Source organism: Ahaetulla prasina, chromosome 2 (genome assembly GCF_028640845.1).
Source record: "Ahaetulla prasina isolate Xishuangbanna chromosome 2, ASM2864084v1, whole genome shotgun sequence".
Taxonomy (NCBI): Eukaryota; Metazoa; Chordata; class Lepidosauria; order Squamata; family Colubridae; genus Ahaetulla; species Ahaetulla prasina.
This window is the reverse complement of record NC_080540.1, coordinates 233415471-233435330: the sequence shown is the minus strand read 5'-3', so window position 1 is coordinate 233435330 and position 19860 is coordinate 233415471. Positions and strand designations below refer to the sequence as shown.

General features: G+C 36.5%; 1 protein-coding gene across 4 annotated transcripts in view; it reads right to left on the bottom strand.

The window, feature by feature from the left end:
- The window catches only part of CEP78 (centrosomal protein 78), a 71823-nt gene that overhangs the window by 34093 nt on the left and 17870 nt on the right, over positions 1-19860 (bottom strand). For 2 of the 4 annotated variants that reach the window (XM_058173936.1, XM_058173934.1), the window contains exon 3: positions 480-625. The exons of the other annotated variants lie outside the window; for them this stretch is intronic. The gene's annotated coding sequence lies outside the window, so the exon portion shown is untranslated. The remainder of the gene's footprint in view (positions 1-479; positions 626-19860) is intronic. 4 annotated transcript variants of the gene reach the window in all.

Sequence of the window (19860 nt, the reverse complement as noted above, 5' to 3'; positions counted from 1 at the left end):
TGTTGAAGGCAGCGTAGTTCTAAATTTTCTAAACCCAGGATTTCAAGTCTGGTGGCATAAGGTATTTTGTTGTATTCAGAGGAGTGGAGAACTCTTCTTGTAAAATATTTCTGGACATGTTCAATTTTCCAGACAGTCGAGCTGTATTCAAGAATTGCTCTATCAAATGTTTTATATGCTCTGGTTAGTAGTAGTAGTAGTTTTTGGAGAAGAAGCTACGTAAGATTAGGTTTACAACTCTTAAAGCCTTTTTTGCGATGTAGTTGCAGTGGGCTTTGGCATTTAGATCATTTGATATGGAAACTCCAAGGTCTTTAACAGGGTGGGGGTCATCTGTAAGGTAATGATAATAATGAGTGGATTAAGGCCAGAAGTTAACCTTATCACACTGGCATGATATATTTAAGCCTAAAGTGTGGTGTTAAAGGTGTCAAAATATTTGTGATCAGCACCTCATTGGAAAAGGAGTTGATACTTACCACCAGAAAAGAAATTGTAGTATATCTGTTCATCAAAAGAACATTCCTAGAACTATTTGTGCTGAATAATTATCATCCAGGCTCCAAGTTTTTTCTTGATGGGGAAGAATGTTAAGAAAATGGAGGGGCTTCAATTCTAATGCACCCTGAAAGGAAGCAGATTATTTGAACTTTTTAAAATTAGATTTTAGTCCAAGACACAGACTGCTTTAGTCATACTTGTTTATTTTTCTTGGGACTTCATGGAAGGAAATGCACCCTTTCTGGCTCTTTTATTTTTTTAACCTCTCAGGGCTATTCAATATTATCAATCATGATAGCTTTCTGGACTGCCTGCAAGGGTTAGAAATTGAAGTACTGCTTTTTCCCGAGTAAGCTATTCCATTGGGGAAGGAGAGGTTAGCTTGCCAAAGCGTTCTTTTCTTTTTCCCCTATTTTGTAACATTTCCATGAAACCACTGGGAGAGTTCATACCAGGGGTGAAATGCTCCTGGTTCGGACCGGCTCACCCAATCTGGTAGCGATGGCAGCTGCTGGTTCAGAGAACCGGTGGCAAAAATCCCTGGCCCCACCCCCCACCCCCGCCTCTGCTGAGCCGCACCATTAGCAGAGGTTTTTTTTTTTAAACTTTTAAAAGCAGTTTTTCTTCAGCAGAAAACATGCCTTTAAAAGTAAAAAAAAAAGCCTTTGAGGATCCCGCCCCTCAGCTGAAATCGGCAGAGCCTTTAAACTTAAAAAAAAAAATTTAAAGGCTCCTCTGGCGATCTCATCTGAGTTCCTCATCAGCAGAACCTTAAAAAACATGTTTTCTACAAGTAGAAAACTTCCTTTTAAGAGATTCTAAGGTACTTACCTGATTTCTGATCTAATGCATGGCTTTCCCAGCCCGAAAGGAGCAGTTTCACTTTCAGCACCAGACAGAATCAGTTGCTAGCTAATCTATTTCATCACTGAGCAACTAATGCTGGCTGGCTTTGCTGGCTGAGGAACTCTGGGAATTGAAGTCCACAAACCTTAAAGTTACTAAGGTTGGAGACCCCTGATCTAAAAAATATAAATAAAATAAAATAATAAAATAAAATATTTGTGCAGCTTTCTGAGATTTGGTGTGTTTCTGTAGTGTTTCTGTACTAACTAAACAAGCACACAAAATCTCACAAAGCTGTATGTGGCATTTTGTGTGTGTGTGTCAGTTGTGTTGTGTTGTGTGTGTGTGAAGTGTGAAAGTTTGTTTTTGAGCTTTTTGTGGCTGTGTGAGTTTCCTGCTTGTTGCAAGGGCCATTTTGTGTAAAGTGCAGCTGCTTTTACATTGTGTGTGTGTCAGTTGTGTTGTGTTGTGTGTGTGTAAAGTGTGAAAGATGGTTTTTGGTACCACTTATTGTTTTGTATACTTTATTATTTTTATTATTTATTGTTATTGGCCACACCCACCTAGTCATCACCAAGACACGCCCACCAATTAAGCCACACCCATAGAACTGGTAGGGAAAATTTTTAGATTTCACCCCTGGTTCATACATCATCAGTAGGCTGGTCATACCCTGATATCCAGATCTTTTTAGTGTCTATCCTGGATAGGGTAGAACTCTTGAATAAACAGTTCAACAACTTGAAGGTCTTTCTTAACTTTAACTATAGGATTAGGGTAGGACGGGGAAACAGGCATAATTAAAAGTACCAGCTATGACTGGTATTTCAGCTGTCATTTTCCTGGAGAAAGAGACCTTCACAAAAATGATCTATCCCTTTGTCACATCCTATATAAATTACTATAATGCAGTCTACATGAAGCTGCCTTTGAAGATTGTTCAGAAAGTTCCAACTGGTACAAAATACAGCAATCCCTTTGTTGAGTGAGAGCTCCTTTTCACTGGTACTTCAGGCTTCAAAATGGTGACCAATAGGTTTCCAGGTACTATTCAGCTTACTGTTTTCAACCTATAAAGCCCTCTATGGTTTGACATTCAGATTCATTCCAGAGTATCTGCTTCAGATGGTATCTGCACATCCTACATTGGTGTCAATAACCAATGGTTTTTAGTGGCAGCCCCTAATTCTGGAGCTAACCTGCCAGTACTTAGATAAGTGGTGAAAAAAGAATGTTTAAATGAAATTGTTAAGAGGCACCTATAATAGTATAATTTTGGTATTTTAAGTCATGTTATTTTACATTATGTTTTTGTTTTTTTATACTGTACACTGCCAGGATTACATTGAAAACGTGTGGTAGATAACTTTTTGGAATGTCCTTGGAACAACTATAGATTATTACTGGAAACAGGTCAAAATAATGATTATGAACAATAATGACTGACTATGGAGTCACCAAGATTCAAACATGGCTCTATTGTACCATAACTAACAAGGTTTTGTAAGGGGAGAGTATGGCAGGCCTTCCAGACAACGTAAGATAGGATATCAAATTTGGATGATGATTCTGTCTCTCATCAAGTCTTTGTATTATAACTACCATTTTTCAGGAAGGTTGCTAACTCTATAAGGTTTTTAGGTCTGAATAATTATTGCTGAAATACTTTACTACTAAAATAATATATTAACCAAAACCCTTTTTCTGGTCACCATTAAAGTTGCATGTCCAGGAAGTTTAAAATATGTGACTTTAAAATTAATATAGTATTGTGGTTTTATAGTGCTTTACCTTCTGTTCAACTTAAGAAACCAGAAAGGATTTAAATTATACAATGGTATAAAACTGTCATTTTTGTAGTAATTGTTAAAGCTATATGGTGGAGGAGAGAGAGATACTTAATTAAATATTTAACTGCAGTTCTGTGCCTCTCGTTAAAAAAAAAAAACCTGGAAAAATATATTGGTAAAACTTGGTAATAAAATGGCTTCCAGTCTGAAAATAAATCTATGTTGATGTCAGAGGATCTGATCTACACAGCTATGATATTAGCATAAACAGAATATAGCCGCACAGATACCTAATTTGTTATACTCCTAACATGAAAAATAAATTGTATTGCAATTTTGCTGCTTATTACAATGAGACAGCAATGATTAGGTAGTTCTAAGCACCACCCTCTAGAAACAACTGTATGTGTGTTTAGAGAGAGACCACACACACAAGTACAGATTTCCTGGGGTTTTTTCTCTAGTTCATTCTGATATGTTTTTTAGACTAATGGTAAACAGCATGTATGCAACCTTATTTGCAGATATTCTTATGTTTGAAGACATTTTATATAAGAAAAGGCAAGATTCTTGATGATTACGTACATTGGATTTGAGTTACTTCACAGGAAGGCATTTTGCTGTCAGCTTCCTGTCAACTGAAATGAGCTGGAATTGTACAGATGAATTATGAACCCCAGCAGTATTATTGCTGAATGTGTTTCAAGAAATGACCTCAGTATTTATTTCATATGTTCTGCTTTTTCATAGTAGTCTGACCATATTTTGAAAAACAAATTGAACAGTCAGGCCAAATTGCTTACAAAAAATAGGGAATGGTGAGACTAAAGATGTAAGAAGCAATTACTCTCAAAAAATTCTACTTAATGCAATGCATTAGCTTCTATGAAGCATGAATAAGTACATGGCTTAAGAACCAGATGGATAATAGTCATTTTGCAGTCCAAATTATTTACAAAACTCCTTTAATTGTATACATATCCTAATCTTTTCTAACTATTTGCTCACACATATATTCAGAAATACAACTCTTCCCAAATAGGAAATTTTACTCTAAATTTTATTTTCAGTAGCTACAGAATATATATTTTAATTTTTTTTTTTTGTTTTTTTGTTTTTTTGTTTTTTTATACTGTACACTGCCAGGATTACATTGAAAACGTGTGGTAGATAACTTTTTGGAATGTCCTTGGAACAACTATAGATTATTACTGGAAACAGGTCAAAATAATGATTATGAACAATAATGACTGACTATGGAGTCACCAAGATTCAAACATGGCTCTATTGTACCATAACTAACAAGGTTTTGTAAGGGGAGAGTATGGCAGGCCTTCCAGACAACGTAAGATAGGATATCAAATTTGGATGATGATTCTGTCTCTCATCAAGTCTTTGTATTATAACTACCATTTTTCAGGAAGGTTGCTAACTCTATAAGGTTTTTAGGTCTGAATAATTATTGCTGAAATACTTTACTACTAAAATAATATATTAACCAAAACCCTTTTTCTGGTCACCATTAAAATTGCATGTCCAGGAAGTTTAAAATATGTGACTTTAAAATTAATATAGTATTGTGGTTTTATAGTGCTGTACCTTCTGTTCAACTTAAGAAACCAGAAAGGATTTAAATTATACAATGGTATAAAACTGTCATTTTTGTAGTAATTGTTAAAGCTATATGGTGGAGGAGAGAGAGATACTTAATTAAATATTTAACTGCAGTTCTGTGCCTCTCGTTAAAAAAAACAAACCTGGAAAAATATATTGGTAAAACTTGGTAATAAAATGGCTTCCAGTCTGAAAATAAATCTATGTTGATGTCAGAGGATCTGATCTACACAGCTATGATATTAGCATAAACAGAATATAGCCGCACAGATACCTAATTTGTTATACTCCTAACATGAAAAATAAATTGTATTGCAATTTTGCTGCTTATTACAATGAGACAGCAATGATTAGGTAGTTCTAAGCACCACCCTCTAGAAACAACTGTATGTGTGTTTAGAGAGAGACCACACACACAAGTACAGATTTCCTGGGGTTTTTTCTCTAGTTCATTCTGAGATGTTTTTTAGACTAATGGTAAACAGCATGTATGCAACCTTATTTGCAGATATTCTTATGTTTGAAGACATTTTATATAAGAAAAGGCAAGATTCTTGATGATTACGTACATTGGATTTGAGTTACTTCACAGGAAGGCATTTTGCTGTCAGCTTCCTGTCAACTGAAATGAGCTGGAATTGTACAGATGAATTATGAACCCCAGCAGTATTATTGCTGAATGTGTTTCAAGAAATGACCTCAGTATTTATTTCATATGTTCTGCTTTTTCATAGTAGTCTGACCATATTTTGAAAAACAAATTGAACAGTCAGGCCAAATTGCTTACAAAAAATAGGGAATGGTGAGACTAAAGATGTAAGAAGCAATTACTCTCAAAAAATTCTACTTAATGCAATGCATTAGCTTCTATGAAGCATGAATAAGTACATGGCTTAAGAACCAGATGGATAATAGTCATTTTGCAGTCCAAATTATTTACAAAACTCCTTTAATTGTATACATATCCTAATCTTTTCTAACTATTTGCTCACACATATATTCAGAAATACAACTCTTCCCAAATAGGAAATGTTACTCTAAATTTTATTTTCAGTAGCTACAGAATATATATTTTAATGACGTGCCTCTGTCCAAGAGCATGGAATTAGAAATATTAAGATGTTAGAAAGGAGGCAAATTAAATATAAGTAGTCTACCTGTTATAACCATTTTTTTAGTGACTGCTCAAAATTACAGTGACACTGAAAAAAGTTACTTATGACCATTTTTCACACAACCGTTGCAGCATCCCATGACCGTGAGAGTTGTAGCATCCCCATGGTCATGAGATCAAAGTTTGGATGCTTGGCAACTAGCATGTATTTATGATAAATGCAGTGTTCTGGGGTCATGAGATCACCTTTTGTGACCTCCTGACAAGCAAAATCAATGAGGAAGCCAGATTTACTTAACAGCCATGTTACTAACTTAATTGCAGTGATTCACTTAACCACTGTGGCAAGAAACATTATAAAACGGGGCAAAACTAAGCACTGTCTTGCTTAGCAATGTAAATTTTGGGCTCAATTGTGGTCATAAACAGAGAACTACCTGTACAATTTTGCTATAGTTACTCAGAACTAATGAGATACTGAATTATATTGGTCAGTCTTATTCAATATTGTCTACTATAGCTGTACAGCACTTCATTCAATAAGAAAAGAAAATATTTAGATTGTAGTTGAGCTCCACAGCTACAGCACAATCCCTAGAAAATATTTTTCCAGGAGTTGATGCATCCATACATGCTCCAAAGAACCTTTTTCTTTTTGAGTCTGAAATATTGTGCACACTAGCTCTGCAGGTTTTGGACAAAAGTTTTTACTTACTAGGAAATTAACTTTGAGCATTTTTATGTGAAGTATGTAGTCAATTACTGCGCTTGATTTTCCCCTCTTGCAAGTTAGTTGATTCCCTCTTGATGCTTAGATAAAAACCTCTGATCTTTAATGCCGCCATTACTGGAGTAATGCCATAGGATGTCCCTCAGATTTATTCTTCAGCTTTTAAAATGGTAAAACCCATTTGGTCAAGGTGACCTTCAAGATAAAGAGTGAACACATGTCTTATAAATCTCCTTTTTGTAGCCATTCCAATGTAGAGCAAAGATGTTTTCCAAGATGCAGACTCTTGTATTTAGTCATAGGAAGACATGATGAGCCATAAACTTAAAGGCTGAAAAGAATTTCATATTTCATCCTTAAAATTTAACCCTCACAATATTTGTGCATATGCGAACTCAAACACAAAAATAATAGAATTTTTATAAAGTATTTTACTGTAAGTAATCTCTGAAAAAAGGCTACCAATTATTTCCTCCCCCCACTTTTCTCTCTGCTATTAAGCCCTGGTGAATGTACATGAAAAATAAAATCTAGAAGGGAAAATTTTTCTCCACTATAAAAGGTAGAATTCTTCATATGGAACTTGACTCCTGTGGACATTTCACCTGGACACAACATGGAATGGTTTATTGTATACTTTTTGATTTCTCAGTCTAGTTCTAAAATTTCATACTCATCCTGCATTAAAGAATTAAAAGGTCTGATCCTCTTTTTTTTTTTTTTTTTTTTTTTTTTTTGTTTACATTTATACCCCGCCCTTCTCCGAAGACTCAGGGCGGCTTACAATGTATAGGGCAATAGTCTCATTCTATTTGTATATATTTACAAAGTCAACTTATTGCCCCCAACAATCTGGGTCCTCATTTTACCTACCTTATAAAGGATGGAAGGCTGAGTCAACCTTGGGCGGGCTCTGGCACACACCTGTGTGTCGGCCAGATGGTCTTTGCGCATGCATGCACATCAGAAACCAGAAGACCAGGTACCAGCTCAGCTCAACAGCTTTCCCGGTTTCTGGCGCTCCCCTGCATGCCCACGCTCCTGTTTCAGCAGTCGGTGCCAAAAAGGCTCGCCAACACTGCTTTAGGTACAGTTGAGAGAAAGAATAGCCATAACATTTTCTGTTTTAAAAGTCTAGTTCCTTTTAATTTCTCAGATTGAATAATTTGTTGAGTTTCTCCTATTGCAATTCAAGTAGTACAAAGATTGTACATAGTTGTCCTAAAATATCATAAAATAATTAAATACTGTAGCTCTCTATGCCTGAGATGTTCCATATGTGTAAGCCCAAGCAAAATGGTGAACTCTCCTTTGAGCCAAATTGGAACTGTAACTACATGTCATGTAATTTTCTTGGCAATATGGAATTGTATTCCATTACCTTCCACAGTATTTGTTTTTAATCTTTCTAGTCTCAGCTATAACCATGGACGTCCCTGCTAGTTTCCCATCCAGGAAGAAATCATATCTCTTGGACAACTCAAGCAACTGCTTGAAAGGTTATCTCTGGCTGTTTGAAGATACGGATATATACAAAGCCATTTCACTTCTCTAGCACTCCCTCGAAAAGAGAGTAGCTTGCAAAGCAGCTGTGTGAGCCTTCCAGAGTAGGTGGTTGCATTAAGGCTCAAAAAGGGGTACTTTGTTCATGATAATATGCTTTCTTATGCACCTCTTTTAAATAGCTCTAATATTGATAAGTAAAGACTATGACTCAGTTTTACTGTACAGTTTTTTTTATTTACTTAATTGGAAATGTTTATACTGGTAAAACTCTTTACGGCTGTTTACTCTTAAAATGCAATGAAAGAGATCCAGAAAATACAGTATATGATTCTTAATGTTTTGCTGATAATCTGCTCTTAATATCATATACCAGCCATCATTCCTTTAGGTCCATGATGGTGAACCAATGGCACACATGCTGGAAGTGGCATGCAGAGCCATTTTTCCAGGCACACCAGCTGTCGCCCATTGCTGTTCCAGGCTCTGGCACACACCTGTGTGTCGGCCAGATGGTCTTTTAAGCAACAGTTCATAACCCAATGTCCACTTAAACTATTGTTACAAGCCCTTTTGTGTACATTTTTGGCAATATTGCCAGGCCTGAGAGCAAATAAATATTGTCTTTTATAATAATAGGCACATCTATTCAGAAAGTCCTTCTAAAATCAAACAGTATACACATACAAATAGCAGAGCCTGGGAAAATACAGTATATGATTCTTAATGTTTTGCTGATAATCTGCTCTTAATATCATATACCAGCCATCATTCCTTTAGGTCCATGATGGTGAACCAATGGCACACATGCTGGAAGTGGCATGCAGAGCCATTTTCCAGGCACACCAGCTGTCGCCCATTGCTGTTCAGGCTCTGGCACACACCTGTGTGTCGGCCAGATGGTCTTTGCGCATGCATGCACATCAGAAACCAGAAGACCAGGTACCAGCTCAGCTCAACAGCTTTCCCGGTTTCTGGCGCTCCCCTGCATGCCCACGCTCCTGTTTCAGCAGTCGGTGCCGAAAAGGCTTGCCAACACTGCTTTAGGTACAGTTGAGAGAAAGAATAGCCATAACATTTTCTGTTTTAAAAGTCTAGTTCCTTTTAATTTCTCAGATTGAATAATTTGTTGAGTTTCTCCTATTGCAATTCAAGTAGTACAAAGATTGTACATAGTTGTCCTAAAATATCATAAAATAATTAAATACTGTAGCTCTCTATGCCTGAGATGTTCCATATGTGTAAGCCTAAGCAAAATGGTGAACTCTCCTTTGAGCCAAATTGGAACTGTAACTACATGTCATGTAATTTTCTTGGCAATATGGAATTGTATTCCATTACCTTCCACAGTATTTGTTTTTAATCTTTCTAGTCTCAGCTATAACCATGGACGTCCCTGCTAGTTTCCCATCCAGGAAGAAATCATATCTCTTGGACAACTCAAGCAACTGCTTGAAAAGTTATCTCTGGCTGTTTGAAGATACGGATATATACAAAGCCATTTCACTTCTCTAGCACTCCCTCGAAAAGAGAGTAGCTTGCAAAGCAGCTGTGTGAGCCTTCCAGAGTAGGTGGTTGCATTAAGGCTCAAAAAGGGGTACTTTGTTCATGATAATATGCTTTCTTATGCACCTCTTTTAAATAGTTCTAATATTGATAAGTAAAGACTATGACTCAGTTTTACTGTACAGTTTTTTTTATTTACTTAATTGGAAATGTTTATACTGGTAAAACTCTTTACGGCTGTTTACTCTTAAAATGCAATGAAAGAGATCCAGAAAATACAGTATATGATTCTTAATGTTTTGCTGATAATCTGCTCTTAATATCATACACCAGCCATCATTCCTTTAGGTCCATGATGGTGAACCAATGGCACACATGCTGGAAGTGGCATGCAGAGCCATTTTTCCAGGCACACCAGCTGTCGCCCATTGCTGTTCTGGGCTCTGGCACACACCTGTGTGTCGGCCAGATGGTCTTTGCGCATGCATGCACATCAGAAACCAGAAGACCAGGTACCGAAAGCTCAGCTCAACAGCTTTCCCGGTTTCTGGCGCTCCCCTGCATGCCCACGCTCCTGTTTCAGCAGTCGGTGCCGAAAAGGCTTGCCAACACTGCTTTAGGTACAGTTGAGAGAAAGAATAGCCATAACATTTTCTGTTTTAAAAGTCTAGTTCCTTTTAATTTCTCAGATTGAATAATTTGTTGAGTTTCTCCTATTGCAATTCAAGTAGTACAAAGATTGTACATAGTTGTCCTAAAATATCATAAAATAATTAAATACTTCATTATGACATGTATTCCCTCTCCTCAAAGTATACTTTGAAACTCTGAAATAATTTATGGTCTTTTTAAGCAACAGTTCATAACCCAATGTCCACTTAAACTATTGTTACAAGCCCTTTTGTGTACATTTTTGGCAATATTGCCAGGCCTGAGAGCAAATAAATATTGTCTTTTATAATAATAGGCACATCTATTCAGAAAGTCCTTCTAAAATCAAACAGTATACACATACTGTTTCCCAGAGCCTGGGAAAATACTACAGTAACTTTAGTTACTAAAGTAACTTAACTTTTCTCATTGTTATTTTATATTTTTAATATTTCCTTTCAGAATTACTTGATTTTAACAATCATAGAGTAGAAAAAAACAAGAGACTATGGAATGACAAATATATTATCTTTATCTCCACATTATTAATGAATCCCTCACATATAGCCACCTTTTCAATTTTCCTTCTCTAATAATGCAAATGCACAGTGAAAGTGTCTATTGGTGTCTACAAATACTACAAAAATGTGTTTCAGAATATCCAAGAGCATACAAATAATATGGTTCAGATGGCTTGAACAGAATCATTCAGGATATTAAAGAACCTTTTAAGTGATCCATAGACCTCTGCATGGACCATCTCTTTACATACTTTAAAGTATGTGGCAACACACTTTAAACTATTGGTACCAATGATTTAAATTATATTATGAACTATTTTAGAAAACAACAAACTTTCTGACCTTAAGCAGACTCATTATCCACTCCAAACTTAATTTTGTTACTTCTAAAATGTAAGGCATTGGATGAACAGAAAATCTCTTCAGTCTAAGGTAGGACAAAATCATTTTTCCTCTTACAGATTGGTGGGAAACAGCCCTCATGCACTTCATGTGAGCAAAAAATTTTGGAAATGGCAGAAGGGTTCCACTGGAAAATTTAATAAGTATTAATACTTTCGGTAAATTCAATGACAAAAATGCATTGGGGATGATTTGTTATGAATTTCAGCAAATACAGCATTGTTACTCAAAAAAGAGAGCAATTCTTAAATATAGTTTATAGAATTATTTACGAAATCTATTTTTTTTAATAATCATGGTATATATAATCTTGGTATAGACAGGGCAATATGGAATGAAAACACCAACTTTTAAAATCTGTTTATACTAATATGAGTCATTATTCTTCTGAACTTGAGCCTTTGGATCCTTGATAACAGCAAAAAGGCAATGACTTTTATCCAAAAATATTTCTCAGCATCAGGCACATACTTCCCTCTACAGTACACAGATTTCTAAAAGCCCACTGCCAGCACACTTGACCATGATGATCTGGGGACAAAGAAGTGTTCGTGTAAAGAAACATAGATCATTTCTAGCAGTGGAAAACTTTTAGAAAAATGGAATTTTAGAGCATCTCATTGTCCTCGTGAAATCTGTATAGAGGCCTGAAAGCTAAAATATTGAAATATCAATCTGAGCTATGCTGTTGAAACTATTCTAATAGTCAAAAATATAAAAGAATCTGCAAGTACTAAAAATAAAAATCAAGAAGCTGCATTCTGCAAAACCTGGGTGAAGCAGCCATTCCCCCCACCACCACCACCACCAAGTACAACATGAACTATGATTCTTTCAGGTCTTCTCTACAAGCTCCTTTTTTGTACTGTAACTTTGAAGTCCAACTTCTTTGCCTATTTTTCCTCTAGCTCTTTCACAGCACCTTTCCTTTTAAAGTCTGTTTCCAAAGAGAAATTGGTTTGCTATTTCTCCCTAGTGTTCTTCTAAAAGCCAGCTGGCACAGAATACTAAATGGAAAATGTACAAAGGCACAACTTCCACAAGCATTTGGAATTGTTCTAGGAACTCCTGAAGCTGTTCTTTAAAGCTTTTTACCGGGAGGTCTTGAAGGGTAGGTTGGGCTGCTACTAGATGGCTATTACTTCATGCTAAGAGATCCTCAAAGAGCCTGAAAATATAATGCCTGTTCAAATAATTATTTGATTGCATTAGCATTCTCATGTGGTTCAACCTACTTTTGCCTGTCACACTATAGTGATACTCCTTAGCAATTCTACTGGATCATAGTAGAACAATGGCAAAAAGAGTACATAAAGGCATAGTAAAACCACAAAGTACTGTAAATATCCAGAACAGCCTATGGTACCAGACCCTTGATGTTTTCTACCAAAAATCCTCCCCCACTTTAAAAGAAATGCTAAACACGCAACTGCTAGCATAAAATAATTTTTAAAAGTAAGCTCAAATTTTCCATAATTCAAGACATAGTTTAGATAGCCTTGTTTTTCTTGAATACACTTTCAAATGGAAAACCTATTTATGAAATGTAAAACTAGAAATAACAGTTCTAGATGTTTTAGTTAGAAAGAAGCTAGCAGAAATGCTAAGCAATCACAATATCACTTAGGCTTATATACCATTTCACCATGGTTTCCAGCCCTCTCTAAGCAGTTTAGAGTCAGCATATTGCCCCCAACAATCTGGGTCCTCATTTTACCAACCTCGGAAGGATGGAAGGCTGAGTCAACTTTAATAACAATAAGGCAAGTGCCCATTATAAATTAACAAATACAGATTTAAAGAACTGCTCTATTTATCAATTAAAGTTTTCTAGGGGGCTTCTTATATAATATAAATTTAACATTAAAATACTAAACTATAGATTTTATAGTTAAAGGATTGGTATTTAACAGATTTAATAAGATTGATTTCAAATGCAATACATTATTCCAAAATTAGTAAAACTTTTCACATTGTGATGTTACAAGACAGATGACTAGAAACTACTGCATAAATGTTTAGAATATACTACAATGTAATTAAAATATTACTAAAAATAATCAGGAAAACTATAGATGTTTAGATTAATGATGGTGCTAAGGAGAAGGTAATATTTCCCCATTTTTAAAATAAAACCTATGATATTATTTTTAATAATATTTTAATTACAACTAAGAAATTTTATTTTGATTGGAAAAATAGCCATAGATTTTTTTAGAGGCTTTAAAATTAATTATTAATAGACAAATGTATCCATTATATCATTACAATAGACCATGCAACCCCACCCCCTATGTTCTATATAATTTAGTACTTACTATATGTTCGTAAAAAAATAATGTATTCCACACTCCAAACCAGCCCTTAAGATAATTATAAGAATTTGGGAACTTAGTCAAAAGAAACCTGTAGTGTGAAGAATGTGTAACGAAATTAACTATTTAACTGCTTTCCTTACAATTTTGGCTCATATTCACCCCACTATTTTATATTTTAAAATATATTAAAGGATTCACACATAGTTTGTCTTCAGGTTAAATGTGTAGTCTCTCCTACCCACTTCAGTTAAAAGATTGGAGTATGTTATGCATATTTGTTATGTAATATCAGGTTTGTTGTTCATTCTACCTTCATTTATATATAGGCAGTCCTTGACTTAACAACCATTTATTCAGAGACTGTTCAAAGCTGCAATGATGCTAAATGGATTTATTGACAGGTTCCTGAAGTAATGGCCATTGCAGCACTCCTATGTCACGATTGTGATCTGGGCAGTTGGCAACTCATTCATATTTCATATTCATATTCATATTTCATATTCATAGATGCAATCTACATAGACTTCTGTAAAGCTTTTGACTCAGTAGTACATGATAAACTTCTCCTAAAACTAAAATCCTACAGCATCTCAGGACCCCTCCACAATTGGATAACAGCTTTCCTATCAAACAGACAACAAGTGGTCAAAATTGGCAATGCTCTATCAAATCCGGTTCCTGTCAAAAGTGGTGTTCCCCAAGGCAGCGTTCTTGGAACAACACTCTTCATATTATACATTAATGATCTCTGTGACCATATTACAAGTAATTGTGTTCTCTTTGCTGACTATGTCAAACTATTTAACACCACCACCAATACAGCTATTCTCAAAAAAGACCTTGACTTTGTATCTGAATAGTCTAAAACTTGACAACTCCAAATCTCAACCAGCAAATGCTCAGTCTTACATATTGGAAAAAACACTAAGTACAAGCTTGATGGACATTACCTCACTGATGACCCCCACCCTGTTAAAGATCGTGGAGTTTTCATATCAAATGATCTAAGTGACAAAGCCCACTGTAACTACATCGCAAAAAAGGCCTTAAGAGTTGTAAACCTAATCTTATGTAGCTTCTTCTCCAAAAACACTACACTACTAACCAGAGTATATAAAACATTTGCTAGACCAATTCTTGAATACAGCTCGACTGTTTGGAACCCATACCACATTTCTGACATCAATACAATTGAACGTGTCCAGAAATATTTTACAAGAAGAGTTCTCTGCTCATCTGAATACAACAAAATATCTTATGCCACCAGACTTGAAATCCTGGGTTTAGAAAATTTAGAACTACGCCACCTTCGACATGACCTGAGTTCAACTCATAGAATCATCTATTACAATGTCCTTCCTGTCAAAGACTGCTTCAGCTTCAATCACAACAATACATGAGCACACAATAGATTTAAGCTTAATGTTAACTGCTCCAATCTTGATTGCAGAAAATATGACTTCAGTAACAGAGTTGTAAATGCTTGGAATACACTGCCTGACTTTGTGGTCTCTTCCCAAAATCCCCAAAGCTTCAACCAAAAACTGTCTAATATTGACCTCACCACATTCCTAAGAGGCCTGTAAGGGGTGTGCATAAGAGCACAAACATGCCTACCTTTCCTGTCCTTTTGTTTCCTTTCGTTATATCCAATTAATATAGTTATTACATACTCATACTTATATATATGCTTATATATTGTATAGTTATTTCATGCTTATGCTTATATACACTGTGTGACAAAATAAATAAATAAATAAATATTTATGACTGATTGCCAAGTGTCCCATGATCATGTGACCACCATTTTCAAACTTCTCTGCGGGCTTCCACAGAAAATCAATGGGGAAGCTGGCAAGGAAATTTGCATGCTGTTGTTGCCTGCTGAGAGGGTGGCTGAAAAACAATTTTGGCAGTGAGAATTTTCAGCTTTCCTCATGGATTTCAGCATGGAGCTTTTTCAGCCAGACCCAAGATGAGACGGAGTCCTCTTGACCCTGCGCTGACTGAAAATACCCCATTCCAAAATTCTGATTAGATTTCAGCACAAAATTTTTTCAGCCAGTGTCCACAGTCAAGTGGCTTTCCTCCCCATTCTGCGGCTGGCTGAAACTGTTCTGTGCTGAAATCCAATCAGAATTTTTAGCTATGGAAAATGTTCAGCCCCAGAAGGGAGAGGCTTCAGAAACATTTTAGCTCTGGGACCGAAAATCCAAGCAGTTCTCAGGCTATGAGATATCCTACTCAACTTTCCCACATATCCTCAAGCACCTCCTTATTTTCTTCCTCATCTGGCAGGGCCTGAGACTTGCAACTTCCTAATGGTTTCCCCGTTGACTTGATTGTGGGAAGCAGCAGGAAGTTGCTTCACCTAATGACCAGGGCATTCACTTAATAACAGCACCTCAGACAGTCTGGATTGCAAAGCAGTCACCAAATAAATTAGCAATGGCAATTATGCTCCCAATTGTTGTTATAGGTAAACAACTACCTGTACATAGTGTACAGTGTACAATTACAGTATTACTTCAGATTTTTGCAATCCAAATCTGATAGATCTAGCTCATCAGCCCCTAGACTGCAGTACATGCTGTGACAAGAGCTTACACAGTTTGAATGGTAGACTAATTGGGAAAACATATCTAAGGCTTTAGTATTTGTACTATTAAGATGAAATATATTACCTAGATCCAAATGTCACTTATTTGTAACACTAATCCATCATGCCTCTTGGTGGAAGCCTCATTAATTTGTGCCTCATGGTTGCATATGTTAAGAAGGTTATATATATTTTACCTTCTATCCATTTTTTCATCCTGTACTTATTTTAGGTTCACAAATATAACATTTTGTCTAAAAAGGCAGGTAAAAATAAAAATATAAAAATGAAGAACCTCCACCAGTAGAGGGTGGCATATTAGCTGCTGATGGTGGCTTTTTGATCACAGAATAGGGAAATTTAACTAGTTGTCTAGGTCAGTGATTCCCAAACTGTGAGCCGCGGCTCCCCAGGGAGCCGCGCTATCATCATGGGGGCGCCGCGGAATATCTGTGCCCGCTGGGTCCGGCGCTGATGCGCCATTTCTGGGGCGTCTGGTGCGCATGCGCAGTTGCAGGTCAGATTTCCGGGGGAGCCGCGGGCGCGTCTGGTGCACATGTGCAGTTGCAGGTCGGATTTCCGGGGGAGCCGCGGGCGAAAAAGATTGGGAACCTCTGGTCTAGGTCTAGATACTGTTGTCTGATTTGCTCTTCTAGTTAAAGACACAGTTAGTTGCCAGCTTACAACTACAACTGAAACTCACAATTTCTGTCACTAAGCAATGCAATCCTAAACCATCATTTAACAGCAATTCCAGCACTCCCTGTTGTTATTGTTAAGTGAATTCCACTGGTTATTAGCCAAGGACCTATCCCAAGTTTGGACTTGGTCTCTCCCAGCCCGGAGCATCAGGGAATGTCTCCCTTTCAACACCCACAACTGCCTATTGCCTTCACCCACCCGCATCTTTCTTCTTTTGGTTTCCTTGCATCCTGTTTTCCAGAGTGGCAAGCAGCCTCCAAACTGCAGAATTCCAAGTCTGCTTGCCGGGCTGCAGCTCGGGTTCTTGGCACACAGTGATCCTAGGGCTGAAAAGAAGTATCTGAGCTGCAACATACTGTATTTTTTGGAGTATAAGACACATTTCCCCCCCTAAAAGAGGGTGAAAATTTGGGTGCGTCATACACTGAATGTAGCCCCGCCCACCCTCCAGCCCCACCCTTTTGTTCTCTCCCAAACAGAGAGCCTCTTAAACAGCCTCCAAAAGGTCCGTTTGAGAGGCTGCCTTTGCAAAGAGAAACCCTTTTGCAAACTGAACTTTTGGAGGCTGCAAATGCAGCTTCCCAAATGGAGAGCCTCTCAAGCAGAATTTTTTTTTATTATTTGCCTCCCCACAAAATAAGGTGTGTCTTATGCTCCAGAGGGTATCATAAAGCTGCAGCTGCCCCTAAAAACCTCAGCAAGGCCAGCAGTGTGGTGCAAATCCTCTGTATCTGGGTAACCCCAACAGAAGATATAGCTTGGAAAGCCCCAGCCACTTCAGTAGTGTAATGCAAAGGTCACAGTGCCCCAAGAAGCCGCAGTCATCCTGGTAACCTAAGTTGCCCAGCCTAGTCCCAGCCACCCTCCACCACCATCTACTCTCGATGCCCTGTGCTCCACCACCACATCATATCTTCATCATCTTCTTGCTCCTGTTGCTGACGGACCATGCCCACCTTGATTCTTCATGAAGCACCAACTGGTCACATGAAGTCATATTCCCCAGATCTTACATGAAAACCACCATGCACAACTTTGGGAAGGAATCCTCATGTGACCAACAGCTGCGAAAGTCAGCTTAGGCAGCAAGGACCAAAAGGGCCTAGGTGAGGGGAGTTGAAGCCCCTCTGAGGCTGTAGATGGGTTGCCAAGTGACCAAATTATATGACTATGAGAACACTACAAGAGTCAGAACTTCTGTAAGTCCCTTGATTCCACACCTCCGTAAATTCAAACAGGTGTTAAATGAATGGTTAAGTCAAGAACTATTGTAGTATATCCTGGATTTATGGAAGAAGCTTACTCGAGCCTTAGGTTATACATTTGAAATTGTTATAACAATCTACTTTTCCATATTTAGAGCATCTTAGCAATTATGCTGAGCCATCTATTCAACTGTTTTTCACTCTTCCCTGCTTTTTTATATTATATTATAGGAGCTGGGAAGCATAATCCACATGGAGACATTTACTTTTATCTGGCCTGAAATTGCAATAAATAACAACACTATCTGCACCCTTTTCTCCATCTGAAGGCTTATTAATGTATTTATTTCCTTTGTCCTTAGTATATGCCAAAGCTCACATAATCAATTAAAAAACAACCATTTAATATATGAACCAAAATACCTAGCTACAACAGTATTTAACTGCTTACAGAAAATAGAGTCAGCCAGAATTAGAAAAAAAATAAAACAAGGAATTGTTGTTTGTATATATTGTTACTGCTAATTTAAACCATGCATTTAAAAGATAAATGCAAATTTCTTATGAGGAAAAGTAAATAAACTTCATATAGTTTTTTTGTTTTAGCATATGGGGCATATAAATATTTATTTTTCCTCAATTAGTATATAAAGGTAAAGGTGATGCACTTGAATAAAAAGAAATGAAAAATTGGGAACATTAAAGTTACTGAGGTTGATGAACACTGAACTAAACTAACAAGAGAACACTAGGCTAGAAGAGGCTACTTTATTAAAACTTTATTTACTGTATGCACACAACACTAACTGAAAATCTCATCAGTTTTAAGGTAAGTGAATTTGTGGAGAGTACTGTAAAGCTCTTCACTAAATGAATAAAAGTACAAAAATTATATGCCTCATTATTTACAAAGTGCATTCCATTCTGAACATAAGCTTGCTAAAGCACATTCATGATTCCATTTATAGGATCCTACAATTTGTCTTTCTAATTTGTTCCATTTAAAACTCATAATAAATGTTATCCATCTTTTCAATACTAAAAAATGAGAGAATAACTTTTGCTTTAGGTTGTTATGTTGTGAATTCATTAATGGAAAATCTTGGTGAATTTTCCTCAGAAAGCTCAGAAATGTAAGCAATACAAAAGAAAGATAAGAAAAAGAGGCCTTTAAGTTGCAGTTTTGGGAAAAATAAAAGTTATTTATGGAGAATTTTGCCATATAATGTTGTTAGTCAGCATTTCAAGAATAAGAATGAAATGATGAATTTATATTTCCTAAGCAAAACACTCTCCCAAAGATTTCATACTTTGTCACCAATAGCATGCTTTAATTTGAAGAAGAAGAAAAAAATTAATTCAGTACTCTAGGTCTTGTGTACTGTTACTCATTTTCTTAGAAAAAATGAGCTTTGATGTTTTGAAATCTAGGAGATTCACTTATGATTAGGGTGATCTGTCTATGCTTAAATCTACTTCCAACCAGATAAACAGCATTTCAAAGAAAATGTTAGTCTACATCTTTTTAAGATTCGTGACTTTTGTAGGATTCAATAATGTAACCCCACCATATGCACTCTTGAAATGTATAATCCAGTTATCCCTCAGTCTACTATATGGATACCTTCACCTCAACTAGGCATTGAAAAGGAAGATCAGTTAATGGGGGATGATTCTTTTCAGCATCTTGTATAATATCACGCTTTATTCTCCTTCCAAAATCTCAAGCATTCCTTAGACTGTAAGAAGTCTGATGTTTTCAAACATGGGAGAATCAGTTTTGATAAGGATGGCCCAACAAAACCCATATGAAAAATCGATCCATCCCCAATCTGCCCCCATCTAAATGTGCTGGAAT